We start from the raw sequence: 19,899 nt of genomic DNA, 5'->3' as shown, positions 1-19,899 counted from the left end.
TCATGTAGGATCTCAGTCCTTAATGTGCTATACATTGAGATTTAATGCTATAACTAATACTCAAACAGTATTTTTCACTTTATGTTTCTATGTGGAAGCAAACTGTTGAAATCTTTACTTAATGTATGCTAAACTGATCTTCTCTATATAAAGAGAAACGAAAATGAATCTTGATGTGAATGGAAGGGGAGAGGGAGTGGGAAAGGGGAGGGTTGCAGGTGGGAGGGACGTTATTGGGGGGAAGCCATTGTAATCCATAAGCTGTACTTTGGAAATTTATATTCATTAAATAAAAGTTAAAAAAAAAAAAAGAAAAAGAAAGCCCAGTAAAAAAAAAAAAAAGAAATATAGGATAAATTGATCCCAGAATTAAATCAGAAATAATAGGACCTAGCAGAATGATAAATATTTCATGCAAATCATTCATTAGATTTTTGAATTTAAAAAAAATGTAAAAAAGTTTAACATAATCTTGGAATCTTTACAATACTTGTCCAATAATGTAGTAAGAATTAGGTAGTTAAGTACTCACAAAGCATACTAGAGGATTCAAGATTAGAAAGTAACTTTTCAATAAGTGTTCAACTGAGATACATGGAGTTCCTCAGGGCCTTGAAACCTGATATGTTCCAGCTTTAAGTTTACAGTTTTATTTATTTTATTAAATTTAAAAATGTTGTTAGTATAAAGAGAAAAGATCCCATGTATTTCATAGATACAATTCTAAGAAGATAATTATCCCTCCCTCCCTCAGTCTCTCCTTCTACCTACCTACCTTCCTTCCTTCCTTCCTTCCTTCCTTCCTTCCTTCCTTCCTTCCTTCCATCCTTCCTTCCTTCCTTCCTTCCTTCCTTTTTTTTCCTTTAATTTTTGCAGTAACATAATTTCAATTTACTTTATAGCCACAGGATTAATGCACAAATTATCATTACTGTTCAACAAGTAAAATTAGAAAGACCACTGTTCTACAGGAGTATAAACAAGGGCTGAAAACAATAATTAAGTCATAGATGTCAGTTACAGTTTTAAGAAGGATTCCTTCTCCCTTGGCATACCTCTTCAACCCTGCTAGAAAGACATCATTGGTGTTCAAGGTCTAGCAATCATATTTCTATCTTCTTTAGCATTTTTTCTTAAAACATGTTTTTTGTTGTACTAATTCTGAAAGTTTTTTTTTTTTTCTAAAGAACATTAGGTGAGCCTGGAAGCCCCACAGTAAATAAAATGTTTAACTTCATTTAACTCAGTAATTCCCAAATGTGTTTGGCCATTAGTCCTTATTTAGTAAATTCTTATTCATAATCTGATAAATCTAATGATCTGTAGCAGTGTTTCTCAAAATGTAATTAGCACATAAACCACTTGAATATCTTGTTAAATGTGGATTTTGATTTAGTAGCTTTGAGATGAGACCTTAGATTTTGCATTTCTAGTAAGCTTTTAGGTGATGCTGGTGTTCCTACTCTAAGGACCTCTCTTTAAATAGCAAGAATATAACCATTATGTGTTTCTAGGCTGAAAATTAGATATAAAAATAGAAGAAGCTTGCTAGTCTCTTTTATGAGGCTATTAGAGTTTTAATAGCAAACCTGTGCAAAGATAATGGTATACATAATAATTATGCCAAATTCACTAATGAACAAAGATGAATTCTAAGCATTTTTAATCAATATTTATCAACATCATCAGAATCTTCCCTGACAGATAAGGGTGGGTAGAACTGTTTCTGTATGAACATTTACTAAGCCCATAGCTTTTATTAAACTGGGCACTGAACCATGGCTCTATTTGCCTAACTATTGAGTAGCAACAAGAAAGCGACAGAAGCACAAGTAAAACACTTTATATAGGATGGTACTGGGGATAACTCAAGAAGCTGAGTCTAAATTAAGGCAAAAATGCTAAAGAAATTGTATTAATCATCAAAAATGTATAAAAAGTGATATCCTAATAATTTTACAGGCATTTTTTCTAAAGCTTTGAAGAATTGATAATATTGCTGCATACAAGCTTTCCAGAAAGTAAGTTAGAGAAATCTGACCAGTTTCTTTGATGAGACAAGTAAAATCCTTTTTTCTTTTTTTAATATTTATTTATTTGAAAGGCAGAGTTATAGAGAGGCAGAGGCAGAGGCAAAGACAGAGAGAGAGAGACAGAGACAGAGACAGAGACAGAGAGAGAGAGAGAGAGAGAGAGAGATCTTCCATCCACTGGTTCACTCCTGAAATGGCCACAATGGCCAGAGCTGTACCTATCCAAAGCCAGGAACCAAGAGCTTCTTCTGGCTCTCCCACATGTATGTAGGGGCCCAAGGACTTGGACCATATGTTTCTGTTTTCCCAGGCATATTAGCAAGGAGCTGGATCAGAAGTGGAGCAGCCAGGACTCAAACTGGTGCCCATATGGGATGCTGGCATTACAGGCAGTGGCTTTATCTGCCGTACCACAGCGTTGGCACCTACAAGTACAATCTTAATAGAAAGACTGAAGAGAAAAGGAAAGATTACAGACCATATTCACTAATGATAATAGGTGAATTCTATTTTATTTTTTTTAGTATTTATTTATTTTAAAGGCAAAGTTAAAGTGAGTGCAAGACAAAGATCTTCCACCTGCTGGTTTACTCCCCAGATGGCTGCCACACCCAGGGCTAGGCCAGGCTGTTGTCAGGAGCCTAGAGATCTATTTTGGTTTCCCACCTGGATTGCAGGGGCCCAAGTACTTGGGCAGTCTCCTGCTATTTCCCCATACACATTAACAGGGAGTTGGATCAGAAGTGGAGTAGCTGGGCCTTCAGCTGGTACTCATATGGGATGCTGGTGTCACAGGCGGAGGCTTAACCTGCTTTACCACAATGTTGGCCCCAATCATCGATTTATTATTTTATCAAGCTTGAGCATCATTCGGCCATTGCATTCATTCTATGAACCAAAAACTGTTTATAATTTTTAAATCTATGAATAAATTTTTCAAATCAATATTTCAAAGAAGACAGAAGAAAATATTACTGTTTTAGTGGAAATTGAAAACATCAATGATATTAAATTATATTTTATACTAAAAATTCTTATGAAATTGTGATTCACATCAAATTCCTTGAATTTGTAAAGTGTATTTGTCAAATCCTAAGGTAATCATCACTGTTAATAATGGCATTTCATTAGTGCTTCTTTTAATGAAAGAAACATAACAAAGATGCTATTATTATTTCTACCAGTCAAAGGAATAAGACAAGGAAAAGAAGTAAAGTATAAAAATTGACAAAAATAAAATTTTGCTATTCAAATATAACATGGTTTTTATTTTATTAATTTTTTTATTTTACATAAAGAGAACATATTTCTTGTGCTTTATATATACAGTTTTTTTTTAAACTTTTATTTAATGAATATAAATTTCCAAAGTACAGCTTATGGATTACAATGGCTCCCCCCCCCAACTTCTCTCCCACCCGCAAGCCTCCCCTTTCCCTCTCCCTCTCCCCTTCCATTCACATCAAGATTAATTTTCAATTCTCTTTATATTCAGAAGATCAGTTTAGCATATATTAAGGAAAGATTTCAACAGTTTGCACCAACATAGAAACATAAAGTGAAAAATACTGTTTGAGTACTAGTTATAGCATTAAATCACAATGTACAGTACGTTAAGGACAGAGATCCTACATGAGGAGTAAGTGCACAGTGACTCCTGTTGTTGACTTAACAAATTGACACTCTTGTTTATGGCATCAGTAATCACCCTAGGCTCTTGTCTTGAGTCGCCAAGGCTATGGAAACCTTTTGAGTTCACCAACTCTGATCATATTTAGACAAGGCCATGGTCAAAGTGGAAGTTCTCTCCTCCCTTCAGAGAAAGGTACCTCCTTCTTTGATGACCTGTTCCTGTTCTTTTCACTGGGATCTCACTCGTGGAGATCTTTCATGTAGGTTTTTTTTTTTTTTTTTTAATGATACTGCCCACTTACCCTTCAACTCTTTTCCCTCCTTTGTATTCTTTTAATTTTTGCAATTACATCCTTCCAATTTACTTTGTAGTCAATGCTTGCTCCTCTGCTAAATAAAGAATTTAACAAATAGCAAGTAGAAATACTACTCTGCAGGAGTGTAAATAAGGGCTTTAAACAATAATCAAGTTTCAAGATGCCAGTTTCACTCATACAGATTACATTTCTTGTTCTCTATATATTAGCTACAAATCAAAAAAAACATATTTGTCTTTTTGGTACTGTCTTATTTCACTAAGCATAATGGTTTCGAGTTGCATCCAGTTTTTGCAGAATACAGGATTTTATTCTTTTCAGTGGCTGAGTAGTACTCCATAGTTTATATGGATGACATTATCTTCATCCAGTCTTCTGTTGGTGGATATCTTGGTTGATTTGATATATTACCTATTGTGAATTGAGCTGCTATAAACATGGGAGTACAGGTAACTCTTTCATATACAGATTTCATTTATTTTGCTAATATTATCAGCAGTGGGATGGCGAGGTTATCTGTTATATCCATTTTTAGATTTCTGAGGAATCTTCATATTGTCTTCCTTATGGTTGTACCAATTTATATTCCCACCAACAGTGTATTAGAGTACCTTTTTCTCCACATACTCACCATCATTTGTTATTTTTTTTATTTTTTGATGATAGCCATTCTAACTGAGATGAAATGAAACCTCATTGTGGTATTTATTTGCACTTTTTGGATGACTGGTCATCCAGAACATTTTTTTCATGTGTCTTTTGGCCATTTGGATTTTCTTCCTTTGAAAAATGCCTGTTCATGTCCTTTGCCCACTTATTCACTGGATTGAGTTTTGGTGTGTGTTGTTGAGTTTCTTGAGCTCCTTATACATTTTATTTTATTTGTTTTTTTGAATATTTTATTTATTTGAAAGACAGAGTTACAGAGATAAGTAGAGACAGAGAGAGAGGTCTTCCATCCGCTGGTTCACTCCGCAGGTGGCCGCAACTGCCAGAGCTGAGCCCATCCAAAGCCAGAAGCCAGAAGCTTCTTCCAGGTCTCCCACATGGGTGCAAGAGCCCAAGGACTTGGGCCATCTTCTACTGCTTTCCCAGGCCATAGTAGAGAGCTGGATTGGAAGAGGAGCAGCCGGGACTAGAACCGGTGCCCATATGGGATGCCGGCTCTTCAGGCCCGGGTATTAACCCACTGCACCACAGCGCTGGCCCCACCTTATATTTTTTAGATATTACTCCTTTATTGAATGAATAGTTTGCAAATATTTTCTCCCTTCCATTGGTGGCCTCTTTTTTAAAACATTTTTTTAGAGTTATTTTTATTTATTTGAAAGAGTTAGAGTGAGCAGTAGAGACAGAGGGGGAGAGAGAGTTCTTCCATCTGCTGGTTTCCTTCCCAATGGCCACAATGGCTGGAGCTGAGCTGATCCAAAGCTAGGAGCCAAGAGCTTCTTCTGGGTCTCCCACATGAGTGGAGGGGCCTAAAGATTTGGGCCATCTTCGACTGCTTTCCCAGGTGCATTAGCAGGAAATTGGATGGGAAGTGGAACAGCTAGGACTCAAATTGGCAACATAGCAAATGCCAGCACTGCTGGCCCAAGCTTTAATCTGCTGCATCACAGTGCTGACCCCCAGTTGCCTCTTCATTTTGTTGAGTATTCCCTTCGCTGTGCAGAATCTTTGTAGCTTTATGTTATTTCCAGTTGTCTGTTTTTACTTTTATTATCTTTGCTTTTGATGTCGTATCCACAAAGTCTTTTTCTATGCCAATTTCATATAGTGTTTCCCCTATGTTTTCCTCTAGTAAGTTGATAGTTTCAAATATTAGGTTTATATTCTTGATCCTGTTTTTAAAAATAAGGTGTAAAATAAGGGTCATGCTTTATATCTCTGCATGTAGACATCCAATTTTCCCAAAAGCATTTGTTAAAGACTATTCTTTCTCCAAGGGATAGTTCTTGTTACAAACAATTAAAGGCTCCACCCATGAACTGTTATGTGTAATGAAAAAAGTTTACTAATGTTTAAATGTGTAAGACGAGGGGCTGTCATTGTGGCATAGTGGGTAAAGCCATCTCCTGTGATGTTGTCATCCCATATGGATGCTGATTCATGTCCCAGTTGCTCTACTTTTTTTTTTTTTTTAGATTTATTTATTTATTTGCAAGTCAGAGTTACACAGAGGAGAGGCAGAGAGAAGAGAGAGAGAGGGGTCTTCCATTTGATGGTTCACTCCCCAATTGGCTACAATGACCTGAACTGCACCGATACAAAGACAGGAGCCAGGAGCCTCTTCAATGTCTCCCATGCAGGTGCAAGGGCCCAAGGACCTGGGCCATCCTCCACTGCTTACCCAGGCCACAGCAGAGACCTGGATTGGAAGTGGAGCAGCCAGGTCTCAAACTGGTGCCCATATGGAATGCCTGCGCTTCAGGCCAGGGGGTAAACCCACTGGGCCACAGCGCCGGCCCCTTCTCTACTTCTAGTTCAGCTCCATCCTAATAGCCTCGTAGAAGTAGTGGAGGATGGTTCAAGTGCTTGGGCCCCTGCTATCTATTAGGGAGATCCTGGCTATGGCCTGGATAAGTCCTGGCCATTGTGGGCACTTGGAGAGTGAACCTGTGGATGGAAGATACCTCTCTATGTCTCTCCCTTTCTCTCTAATTTTGACTTTCAAATGAATAAATAAATGCATCTTTTTAAAAAAAAGTATATAAGACAAATATACAAAAATAAATAATATTCCTGTTTAATACAACCAGTTAGAAAAATCAATTTTATAATTTCTTTTCTTGTTAGCAATACAGATCTTTTAAAAAGATTCATTTGTTTTATTTACTTGAAAGGCACAATGATAGAGTGAGTGTGAGACAGACAACAATCTCATCCTTCTACTAGTTATTCTCCAAATGGTTGCAACAGTCAGGTATGGGCCAACATAAAGCCAGGAGCCAGGAACTCCATTGATTTCTGCTACAGGGGTGATAGGAACCCAAGTCCTTGAGCCATCTTCTGCTGCCTTCTCAGCTACACCAGCAGGGAGCTGGAGCAGAGTAGCTGGGACACAAACTTGCACTCCAATATGATGCCAGCATCACAAGCAGTGTTTTTAGCCGCTGTGCCACAATACCAGCATTAGCAATATAGATTTTTAAGGTGTAGAGTTAAATCTACAAATATGCAAAACTGTATGATGCATGTAATAACATCAATGATTACTGAATTTGTTATTAATATAAACAGAACAGATTTAAGTATTTCATAGATACAATTATAAGAAGATATTATAGTTCTTTCCCTTCTTCTTTCCCTCCCTCAGTCCCCCTCCTTCCTTTATTTTTCCTTTACTTTTTATAGCATGTTTTCAATTTACTTTATAATCACAGGATAAATATACCACCCACATAGTGTCTAACAAATAAAAAGTAGAAAGACCACTGTTCCACAGGAATATGGACAAGGGCTATAAACAATAATCAAATCATAAGATGTAAGTTGATAAATTAGTATTTTTTTCTTAGTATCTTATATGGCTAACACATGTCACAGAAACCATATTATATTTTTGGGAATGGCTTATTTCACTAAGCATAATGGTCTCCAGTTACATCCACTTTATCAAAAAAGACAGGATTACATTCTTATTTCTGGCTGAGTAGAATTCTATGAAGTATAAGGACTGTTTTTCACTATTCATATTATTACATTTCAATGTTTTAAATAATTCTAATTGAAAGAAGATATTATAGTATTTTTTTTAAAAAAATATTTATTTATTTGAGAGATTACAGAGGGAGAGACAGAGAATCTTCCATCTGTTGATTCATTCCCTGGATGGCTGTATTGGTCAGATCTGGGCCGGTCCAAAGCCAAGAGCCAGGATATGCATCTGGATCTCCCATGTAGGTTGCAAGGCCCAAATACCTGGACCATTTTCTCCTGCTTTTCCCAGCCAAATGGGATGCTAACAGTGTAGATAGTGCCTATATCCTCTATTTCACAATGCCAGCCCCAGTGCTAATTTTTCATACAAGAAAATCAGGCCTAGAGAGGTTAAGAAGCATGATCCAGGTCTCACACTTATAAAGGGCAGAGATAGGAGTCAAATTTTTATATTATGGCTTTGTGCTCTACCTTCTTAACCAGTAACACATTATTGATTATCGCCGAATCTTTACCTTATTGAACATACCACATAACCTATTGAAAAATTGTGTTCAATAATTTATTATTTCAACTTTTTAATGCTCTTGTACATGTCTAAGGAATATCTCCCTAGGCAGAGAAACACTGAATTGTAACATTTGCTGATTTCTGTGATATAAATACCTCACCACGACTAATTTCAGAATACCAATGTCATAACACTAAACATGGGATTGGGAAGAGATGTGCATAATCAGTTTTTTATTAGAGTTAATTCCTTTGTTAAATAAAGGAACCTTTGAAAGAATGCATATTCCCCCCCATAGATTTTAAATTTTGAGTTTTCTTCTATTTATGTAATTAATTTCTGCTACATACTTTTATTTATCTTGAACGTAATTTAGATATTCATATAATAATCTGAGTTTCACTAGCATCATGTAAAGAGGCTTTTAAAATTAATTCCAAAAAGATATTTTGAAATGAATTTTATATAAATTTTGCTAACATTCTTATTACAGCTATAATGTTATTTAAAATATTTAGATGTTAAAAGTTTTCATATACATTGATTTTTTTGAGTCTGTAAACATTTGAGCATTGTTCCAGCTGCTCATTTTGGAAAATGATGATTAACTAGTTCTGTCTCTTAAAAGCAATGTATTAATGAATGCCTTTTTCTTTTTTTTTCTAAGTAAAATGTAGAAAAAAGTATGTTATGGGCATTAGTTTTATGCATTGTATTTCATATTTTATATAATGATTAAAATTTCTTACCTCAAAATTATTATATTGCTGTAAAATCATCTGGAAATGATTTTAATGTAAATATAATTTATACATAGTGAAATGCACATGTTTTATGAATAACCATCAGTTATATTTAATGAATACATATCAGTATATAAGTATCTCCATAACCTTATGTAGTGTCTGTTTTTTTTTTTTTTTGTTTTTTTTGTTTTAGTCAGTCTTCCCCCTAGAAGCAAGTATCTGTCATAGGTAGGTTAGTTGGCCCGTTCTAGCATTTCCAATAAGTGGAATAACACATTATGTATTGTCTGACTACCTTCTCTCAGCATATTTTTATTATTTATTTGTTTATTTATTTATTTATTGACAGGCAGAGTGGACAGAGAGAGAGAGAGAGAGAGAGAAAGGTCTTCCTTTTGCCCTTGGTTCACCCTCCAATGGCTGCCGCGGCCGGTGCGCAGCGGCTGGCGCATCGCGCTGATCTGAAGCCAGGAGCCAGGTGCTTCTCCTGGTCTCCCATGCGGGTGCAGGGCCCAAGTACCTGGGCCATCCTCCACTGCCCTCCCGGGCCACAGCAGAGAGCTGGCCTGGAAGAGAGGCAACCGGGACAGAATCCGGTGCCCCAACCGGGACTAGAACCCTGGGGTGCTGGTGCTGTGGGTGGAGGATTAGCCTAATGAGCCACGGCACTGACCTTTTTCTTTTTTTCAGCATAATATTTTTGATATACATCTATGATGTTGCTTGTATCAGCAAACTGTTAGATTTTATTTTCTCATAAGTTTTATAAAAGCAAAACAACTTTATTTGTCCATTCTTCTCTCATTGAATATCTAGATTATTTCCAGGTTTTTGTTAGTATGTATAAATCTGCTGTCAACACTTTTATAGAGTGGTATTTTTTAGACAAGTTTTATTTCTTTTCAATAATTATTTAGGAATCTAGCACTGGTGCTGTGGCTGGTCCTTGGGTCCTGCACTTCTGTAGGAGATCCAAAAGAATTTCCTGGCTCCTGGCTCCTGACTCCTGGCCCCTGGCTTTGGATAGGCTCATCTCTGGCCATTATAGCCATCTGGGGAGTGAACCAGAGGGTTGAAGACCTCTCTCTTTATCTCTCTGTCTGCCTCTTCTCTCTGTAACTCTGCCTTTCAAATAAATTTTTAAAAAATAAAAAAAATAATTAATTAAGAATCTAATTGGTAATAGGGTAGAAATTAATTTTCGAAGAATCAAGAAAACAACAAAATTCTATCTCAGGCAAAGTTATGAAAGTGTAAACACTTCATGAGTTCTAACTAAAATATACATTGCAAACTTTCTATATAGTTATTATACTTCTTCAGTGAGTGGAGTTGGAATTTGTGGCCAACTCTTTACTCTATGACTGTGTAACTATTAAAAAGTTTAAAGCCCAAGGCATTCCTAATTAGTAATTAATTTGCCTAAAAACTCTTTTATTATCAATGATTATAAGTATTAGAAATAATTGACTTCTTGGTGACTTCGTGAAGCATTCATGAATGTTATACATAGGTGTGTAAATTGATTATTTTGTACCAGATGGTTAGAAATTACAGGAAACATTTAATTATAAATCCTAAGAAGTGTTATGTTTTCCTAAGAAAAGTTATGTTGTGGCAATTCTTGGTTACAATCAGTAAAATTACATATACTTCATATGATCAAAATTGTGTAGTAGGTTTATTTGGAATGGGGATGTGTAAGGCAAAAAATAGATGCACATTTATTTCTTTGTCAATTTATTCATTCATTCATTTGATGTGATTTTACTAGATGTCTATTATGTGACAGATCCTGAGTTAGGCATTGTGTAAATAGTGTTGAACAAAATAAATATGATCCCTCTACTCCAGAAGCTAGATAGAAATAGAGCAAATGGAAATTAAAGAAGCATATATACAAGCAAAAAGTTGTAATAATTTATTAGAAGTGCTTCGAAGAAAAATTATCTGACAATACTTAGGCAAAAGGTACTTTATATTATAGGACATTTATTGTAAATAGGCTTTTGTTGTGTATCACTGCAATGGGAGTATGGAGGTCTTTATGTGCACTCAGCTTTTCTAAATAATAAAATTGTCTTGAATTCCATAAATTTAAAATAACTATTTGAAATGGAAGAAATTTTTATATTTCTCCTTAGATACTAAATATGCATGCTACATACAGAGTTCCAAATACTTTATATTCTTATGTATTTCTGCCTGAATGCATGATAGTTATGTTGGGGATTCTTTACTTGATTGTATTCTATTTCCTTTCTGTTCCCATCTACTTTTAAACTTCAACTCTCAAGGAATATAACCATTCTGTGTTTGGGTGAATAACTTCATTAATAACTTTGATGCCACAGTTTCAAGGAAACTTGTTAAATGTGATATATCTGAGGTGAGGTTTAAAGGATGACTTGCCAGGGGGAGATGCCCCAAATGCTTGGGCTGCCTTTCACCCATGTGGGAGATCCAGAAGAATCTCCTGGCTCCTGGCTTTGGATTGGCTCAGCTCCAGCAGTTGCAGCCATTTGGGGAGTGAACCAGTGGAAGGAAGATCTTTCTCTCTGTCTCTCCCTTTCTCTGTGACTCTGCCATTCAAATAATTAAATAAATCTTTATAAAAAAGGATACCTTGCCTCATATTATAAGAAAAGTAGAAATAGTTTTATTCATTTTATTAGTATGCCCTTTACTTGACAGTCAGTTGTGTTCTCAGTGTGATAGAGTAAAATGTAGTGCTTCTTAATCTGAAGAGACAGATCTTTTTTTTTCGATTGGATTTATTTGAAATGTCTGCCACAAATCATCTCTAAAAGCATTTGAACAGATACTAAACATTACAGAGAGCTTCAGTTATTCTGCTTAAATTCTTTGAGGTAACTCCTGCACAAGTTAGCCCATGATTAGACAATCAACTGTTTGATTGAAAAGCAAAATTCAAGTGTTCAGATGCTTAATTATATGAAGTGTAGTATATTTGATGAAAAAAGTCTGAAAAATGGAACATTTAAAAATAACTTTGCCTTTACTATTATGTCACTTTTAACAAATATAAGATTAACAAATTTAGAGATATTTATTTAGAAAATTTAAAAATATTAGAATTTTACTGATCTATTTAAAGGTCATATCGGTTAGCCTGCTAGCAGATGTAAAATATAATTAAAATTAAGTATTTGAAGACTAGAAAGTGAGCAAAGTTGGCAGAAGTTAGATGAGATACTTGCCTTTGTATGGTTTGCCACCCAACTATACACAGTGCAAGATGGCTGAAATCTAAGAAGAGAATGATGTGTAAATTATGCCAAATTCTTGGTTGATGTGTGGACTATACATGATCTACTACCCTCCAGAAATTTGGTGAAAAGCAATAGGTAGAAAAGGACTTTGCAGAGATTTCAGATTCTGTTTAACACAAGGAAGATAAAAATATTAGTCTCATCAAGTTAACTACCTGGGAGAACACAAATCACTTTTTTTCATTTTTAAATTTTATTAAGTTATACAAATTTCATGTATTTCAAATATATAGATTTAGGAACTGGTTGATACTTCCTACACATCCTCCTTCCTACCCACACTCTCACCCCTCCTCCTCTTTCATCTCTTATTCCTTGTCTTAATTTTTGGAATTATCTACCTTCAATTTACTCTATACTCCTAAGATTATCCCTACACAAGGTAAAGAGTTCAACTGATAGAAGAAGAAAAAAATAAATCACTGCTGCTCAGTAGTAGAGACAAGGCCTATAAACAATCTCATAAGTTACCAAGATCAGGGAAAACATGGAATTTGTCTCTTGGGGACTGGCTTCCAGTTTCCAGTTTCATCCATTTGTTGCCCAAAAGAAGAAATCTCATTCTTTTTTTTTATTGCTGAGTAGTACTCCATAGTGGATATATAACATAATTTTTTATCCAGTCTTTATCTGATGGACATCTGGGTTGATTACATATTCTATCTGTCATGAATTGAGCTGCAATAAACATGGGGGTATAGATAACCCTTTCATACGCTGATTTCATTTCATCTGGGTAAATTCCCAGGAGTAGGATGGCTGGGTCATATTCTATATCTGTTCTCAGCTTTCTGAGATATCTCCATACTGTCTTCCACAATGGCTGTACCAGCTTACATTCCCTCCAGCAGTGGATTACGTTACTCCCCCCCCCCCCCCATGTGCTTGCCAGTGTTTGTTTTTTTATTGATTCTGACAGGGGTGAGGTGAAACCTCATTGTAGCTTTGATTTCCATTTTGCTGATGGCTAGTGACCCTGAACATTTTCTCATGTGTCTGTTAGCCATCTGAATTTCATCTATTGAAAAATGTCTGTTCAAGTATTTTGCTCATTTCTTAACTGCATTGTTTGTTTTGTTGTTGTTGAGTTTCTTGAGCTCTTTATATACATTCTGGATATTAATGCTTTATCAGTTGCATAGTTTTCAAAAATTTCCAGTGACTTGATCAGCCCTTGTCCTGACTGTTGATGAACAACTTAATACTTTATTCCTTTTAGTATTTTCTTGTTCAACTTGATACTATTGGTTGAAATCTGTAATTAATACACAACTATTCTTAGGTGTTTAAATTTAACTGAAAAGTGATCCCTGTTAAATATGAGAGTGGGAATAAGAGAGGGAGGAGATGTACAATTCGGGACATGCTCAATCGGACTTGCCCCAAATGGTAGAGTTAGAAACGTGCCAGGGGATTCCAATTCAATCCCATCAAGGTGGCATGTACCAACATCTCACTAGTCCAAGTGATGAATTTCTGTTCACAATTGATCATCATGATAGGACTAAGGTCAAAGGGATCACATAAACAAGACTAGTGCCTGCAAATACTAACTGATAGAATTAAAAAGGAGAGAAAAGGAGAGAAACATCCAACATGGGATTTGGGATACACAGCAGACTCATAGAAGGGCGGATGTGTTAAACAGCACCCTGGCCTCAGAATCAGCCCATAAGGCATTTGGATCTGGCTGAAGTGCCCATGAGAGTATTGTGAGATCCCAGTTGAAAGAACTGGTCATCAAAGAAAGAGATAGCTTTCTCTGAAGGGAGGAGAGAACTTCCACTTTGATTTTGACCTCATCTAAATAAGATCAGAGTTGGCGAACTCAAAAGGCCTCCATAGCCTTGGAACTCATGACAAGAGCCTAGGGTGATTACTGATGCCATAAACAAGAGTGTCAATTTGTTAAGTCAACAACAGGAGTCACTGTGCACTTACTCCTCATGTAGGATCTCTGTCTTTAATGTGACGTACATCGTGATTTATTGCTATAACTAGTACTCAAACAGTATTTTACAATTTGTGTTTCTGTGTGGGTGCAAACTGTTGAAATCTTTCCTTAATATATGCTAAATTGATCTTCTGTATATAAAGAAAATGGATCTTGATGTGAATGGAAGGGGAGACGTAGCTGGAGAGGGGAGGGTTGCAGGTGGGAGGGAAGTTATGGCTGGGAAAAGCCACTGTAATCCAAAAGCTGTACTTTGGAAATTTATATTTGTTAAATAAAAGTTGAAAAAAAGATTTCCTCTCATTCTGTCAGTTGCCTTTTCACTTTGCAGTGCAGAAGCTTCCCAGATTTATGTAACCCCATATGTCTATTTTGTCTTTGATTGCTTCTACTTCTTGAGTCTTTCCCAAGAAGTATTGCCTGTGCCAATGTCTCATAATGTTTCCCCATTGTTGTCCTCTAGTAATTTGATGGTATCAGGTCATAAATTTAGATCCTTGAACCATTATGAGTAGATTTTTGTATAAGGTGTAAGATAGGGATCTTGTTTCATAGTGCTGAATGCAAAGATCCAATTTTCCCAGCACTGTCTGTTGAAGAGACTGTCCTTTCCTCAGAGATTGATTTAAGCTCCTTTGTCAAAGATTAGTTGGTTATAGATGCATAGATTTTATTTTGGAGTTTCTATTCTATCCTGTTCTACATGCCTGCTTTTGTGCCAGTACCAGGATGTTTTGATTATAACTGCTCCATACTATGTCTTGAAAACTGATATTGTAGTGCCTCTGGTCTAGTTTTTGTTGTTTCACATTGTTTTAGCTATTCAAGATCTCTTGTGTTTACATATGAACTTTAACATCATTTTATCTAGATCTGAGAAGACTATCCTTGGTGTTTTCATTGGGATCACATTGAACTGTAAATTGCCTTCACTTGTAAGGACATTTTGATTATATTAATTCTTTCAATCCATAAACATGAAAGCTTTTTCCATTTTTTCTGTCTTCTTCTATTTCCTTATTTAATGTTTTGTTAATTTTCATTCAAGAGATTTTTTTACCTCCTTGGTTAAATTTATTCCATGGTATTTAATTATTTTGTCACTATTGTGAATGTAACTTATAAATTCTTTCTCAGCCATGACATTGTGTGTACAAAAGTATTAATTTTTGTGTTAATTTTATTCCTGAGACTTTACTAAGCTCTTTTATGAATTTCAGTGGTCACTTAGTGGAGTCTTTTGGTTCCTCTATGTATAGAACCATGTCATCTCTAAATTGGGATTTTTTGACTTCCTCCTTTCTAATTTGTATCCCTTTCATTTATTTTTTTCCCTAATGGCTAAAACTGAGAATATATTGAGTATCAGTGGTGAAGGTGGGAATCCTGGTTCCAGATCTTAGTGGAAATGCTTCAAATTTTTCCCCATTCAATAAGATGCTGGCTGTGGGTTTGTCAAAAATTGCCTTGATGATATATTCCTTTGTCAACTTTTTCATAGAATGATAATCGAAAAGTCTCTACAATTTATCTACCACAATATAAACTAAACAGTGAACATTTACTACATATTGGAAAAAATGGAAACATGTTTATGATAGTTAAGAAAAAATCATCAGTGGAAATTCACTCTGAGATTAAGCAGATCTTGGAATTAACTGATATGAATTTTAATGCAATACTATTAAAGGACTTAAAGTTATAGTCTTCGATGGAATAGGGAGGGAGTTTACTGCTCTAATCTAGGAGACGATAGTTAAAATGGAGAGAGTGCAGTCTCAGGGAAGAGTTAAGGAGAAAATGGCAGTGGAAACTCCACAGAAATTAGAGGGATGCTGCAGATTTACAGGAACACTGTTGAGGGTGTGGATATGTAGCATGATCATGGACACAACACAGGACCCCAGAGGTGACTGCACACTGTAGAAGCCCAAGCCAGTGGTGATAAAGCTGGGGGGAGAGCCTGGCATGAGTCTGGCCTGGAGCTCTGAAGGATAATATTTGAGATAGATTAATGACATGAAGGGAGATCAATTCAATAGGAATTAAAGAATAGAAAGTATGAAGTAAGTAAAAGTAGAAATGTTTAACAGAATCTAGTAACTTACGGAACCTTCAGAGCCTTATGTGTGCATTTTATGACTCAGATAAATTTGAAGAGAAATAATGTAGCAGAGAAAAATATTTAAAGTTATAATGACCCCAAAGTCTCAAAATTTGTGAAAATAATTGATTTCTGTATACCAAGGTTCAGGCAACCCTAACAAGATAAGAAAAAAATGGAATACCATAACCCATGTTCATTGCTGATCAATTCACTCTAGCTAACATGTGGTGGAATCAACCCAGATGTCCATCAGCTGATGACTGGATAAAGAAATTATGGTATATATACACTATGGAGTACTACTCAGCTATAAAAAAAATTAAATACTGTTTTTTTGTAACAAATGGATGCAACTAGAAACCATTATACTTAGTGAAATAAGCTAGTCCCAGAAAGACAGTTACTTGATCTGGGGTAACTAATAGAGTACCTAAAATGTAATGTATTGGAGTAAAATGGACATTTTGAAATTCGATGATAGCCCTTGTCTCTTCTGTTGAGGAACTGTTTTTTTCTTCTACTATTTGTTGAACCCTTTTCTTAGTATAGGGTTAACTTTATGATCATTAAGTAAACTGAAAATAGATCTTTGTAAAAATTAAGAGTGGGAATAGGAGAGGGAGGAGGAAGAAGGGTTGGAGCATGGGTGGAGGGAGGGTAGGATAGGAAGTATCACAATGTTCCTAAATCTATATATATATGAAATACATTAAACTTGTATAACTTAAATAAAATTTAAAAAAATAGATGCCAGCATAATGAATGACAGTAAGAAGTGGACATATGGGAACTCTGTGGGTTGATGGAATGTATTCGTATCTATTAGATTTATTGATTGCACAGATGAATGTATATGTCAAATTCATTGAATTGTATACTTACTTTTTGTGCTTCTCAATGAATTTTACCATAAAAGTAGTGCAAATGAAAGAGTATTAAACAGCCTTCTAGAAACAGTCTTGTGAAACTATAATTGCTGCAAAAAATTGTTGAAGAGATTGCGTAGACATGTGAGTATTTTTTTTACCATATTGGATGGTAATCATAGCTGAGATCCTTAGATTTGTTTCTAGACAGAAATAATATTTATTTTGTGTGGAGGCTAGAGAATCCATGTAGCTACTGTATTCTATTTTTGATAGTATCCTTTAAAAGAAAAAATAAGAAATTGTTACTTTTTCTTTAAAGATTATTATCTCACATTCTCAGGTATTTTAAAGCTATTTTGTTTGAAAACACCTATAATCACATGCTGAGTAATAGATGAGTTGTTCCCTTTCTCAGTTTAAAAGAAAGCATTGAGATTTATCAACTTTATTTGTTTCTCAGTAACAGAGATAGAAACAATTGGAAGGAATGAACACAAAATGTGTTGTCACTTAGAAATTACGTTTGATTCTAGCATGTGTTTATAATGCTTCTGCAAGGAGCTAACCTGTGCAGAAGTAAATTAGAAAATCATGCAAATCCTAAAAATGAGTCATTCTACTTCAGAAATGGTACTCGAGTTAATCAATTTTCAGCATTACTGTTGTTCTGATTTGTGCCCAGGCCTCTAGTTAAGCCAAATCAGAATTAGATTGAAAAAATGGAGAGTGATTCAGAGACCAGCTAACCAGTATGTATTTACCCTTGAATCAAAAAATCCAAAGAACCAAAGGGTTAAATCTTAAATATTACATTTTGTTTCTGTGCAGATCGCTTCTTTATTTTGTCTTAATTATTTGTATTTATACTTCAGTCATCAAGTGGATAGAGTATTAACTTTATATTATTAGAGTTTTAAAATTTTCTTGTCTAAACTCATTGATAGGTTTTAAATTTTTTATTGCATATGTAAGGACATAAATGCAAGTATCTAATTTGAAGAAATATATAACAGAAAATAATTATTTAATGAAAACATGGTGCAACTGAGTATTCACGATAACAAAGTTACACTCTTAAATATTTGAATTTTTTTTATGTGGAAAGGCTCTTAGTTTTTAAGAGTTGCTATTTTCCTTCAAAATTCTGTCAAAAATATTTCTAAAATTAAAGCAATATATGTCTAATTTTAATAGTTTATGTTACAGAGTCCACTTAACTTTCAAAAACCAGATTTATTTAAGAATGCTTGACATATGCATGTATTTGAAACACAGAATTTGTGCAGTTTTGACTTATGTATATACCTGCAAAATCATCACTTCAATTAAGATGAACATGTTTATCATTCTTCTTTTTTAATACTTATTTTCATATTTACAAACATCAGGAAGAAAGACGAGAAGAGAGAGAGAGAGATTGAGAGAGAGTGATTGATTCATCTTCTATCTGCTGTTTCACTCCCCAAACAGCCAGGAGTGGGCCAGAAAATAGGATCTCCATCCAGGTCTGCCATGTGGGTGTCAGGGGCTTAAGTCTTGGGCTATCATCTGCTGATGATGCACCAGCAAGAAGCTGTATTAGAAGCATAGGAAGCAGAGCAACCAGGATACAACCAGTACTTTTATAGGAGATCTGGGTTCCAAGCAGAATTTAACTTTCTGTACTACCATTACCACTCCATGTCCCCTCATCATTCTTTTTAAATCATTTTCTTCTATTACTTCTTATCCCATTATTTTGTCCTAGGCAACTCATCTGTTTTGTGTCACTAGAGACAGTTTCTAGAATTTGATATAAATATTCTCTCTTTCCTCCTTTCCTCTCTCTCTCCATGTTGTAGCGTGTATCCATACTTCATGCCTTCTGATTTCTGAGTCCTATTATGTTGTGTGTGTATATATATATATATATATATATCACAGTTTGGAAATCTTTTAACACATGAAAGGATATTTGTGTTATTTTCAGTTTGAAACTATGAATGTTTGAATACAAGAAGGTAATATAAGACATATACTTTACATTTTTTCTCAAGGGAATACTTAAGTATGAAATGTTTGGATCATATTCTATGTGTATTCTAATTTTTAAGAAAGTACAAAAATGTTTTCCAATGTGCTTGAACCATTTTATATTGCAACACACAATTCATAATATGTGTTTTGAAAAAAAAACTATGCATAAATTTCAAATTTTTTGCATCAAAATAAACTTTATAATTCCATTTTTCATGAACTTTTTGAAGCTCCCTAGAAGGTAGGTTCCATTTCCTCCATATCCTCACCCTCACTTGCTATGGTTAATGTTTTTAATTTTGACTTTCTGGTAATAGCAGTAGTGCCTCATGTTTGCCTTAATTTGTATTTCCATAATGATAATGACATCGAACATTTTTTTGTGTGCTTATTTGTCATCTGTAAATTTTCTTTGATGACATGTTAATAATTTTTCCTGTTTTTAAATTGTGTTGTGTTCTTATTTTTTTTTTTAAGATTATTTATTTATTTGAGAGGTACAGTTACAGACAATGAAAGGGAATGACTGAGAGACTGAGAGAACAGTCCTCCAACTGCTGGTTCACTCCCCAAAAGGCTGCAATGACTGGAGATGAGCCAATGCGAAGCCTAGAGCCAGGAGCTTCTTCCGGGTTTCCCGTGCTGGGGCTGGGGCCCAAGCACTTGGGGCATCTTCTGTTGCTTTTCCAGGCCATAGCAGAGAGCTAAATGGAAGGAGGAGCAGCTGGGACTTGAACTGGTGCCCATATGTTATGCTGGTG

At 35.2% G+C, this 19,899-nt stretch overlaps 1 protein-coding gene across 11 annotated transcripts in view; it reads left to right on the top strand.

The window, feature by feature from the left end:
• Nucleotides 1-19,899, top strand: part of NAALADL2 (N-acetylated alpha-linked acidic dipeptidase like 2) — a 1,435,315-nt gene that overhangs the window by 143,458 nt on the left and 1,271,958 nt on the right. For 4 of the 11 annotated variants that reach the window (XM_070072492.1, XM_070072490.1, XM_070072489.1 and 1 more), the window contains one exon: nucleotides 1-19,899. This exon is cut by the window's left edge and continues 10,541 nt beyond it; it is cut by the window's right edge and continues 24,792 nt beyond it. The exons of the other annotated variants lie outside the window; for them this stretch is intronic. The gene's annotated coding sequence lies outside the window, so the exon portion shown is untranslated. 11 annotated transcript variants of the gene reach the window in all.

The sequence above is a fragment of the Oryctolagus cuniculus genome, chromosome 4, assembly GCF_964237555.1.
Source record: "Oryctolagus cuniculus chromosome 4, mOryCun1.1, whole genome shotgun sequence".
Lineage (NCBI taxonomy): Eukaryota > Metazoa > Chordata > Mammalia > Lagomorpha > Leporidae > Oryctolagus > Oryctolagus cuniculus.
This window is presented reverse-complemented; position numbering and strand designations above follow the sequence as displayed.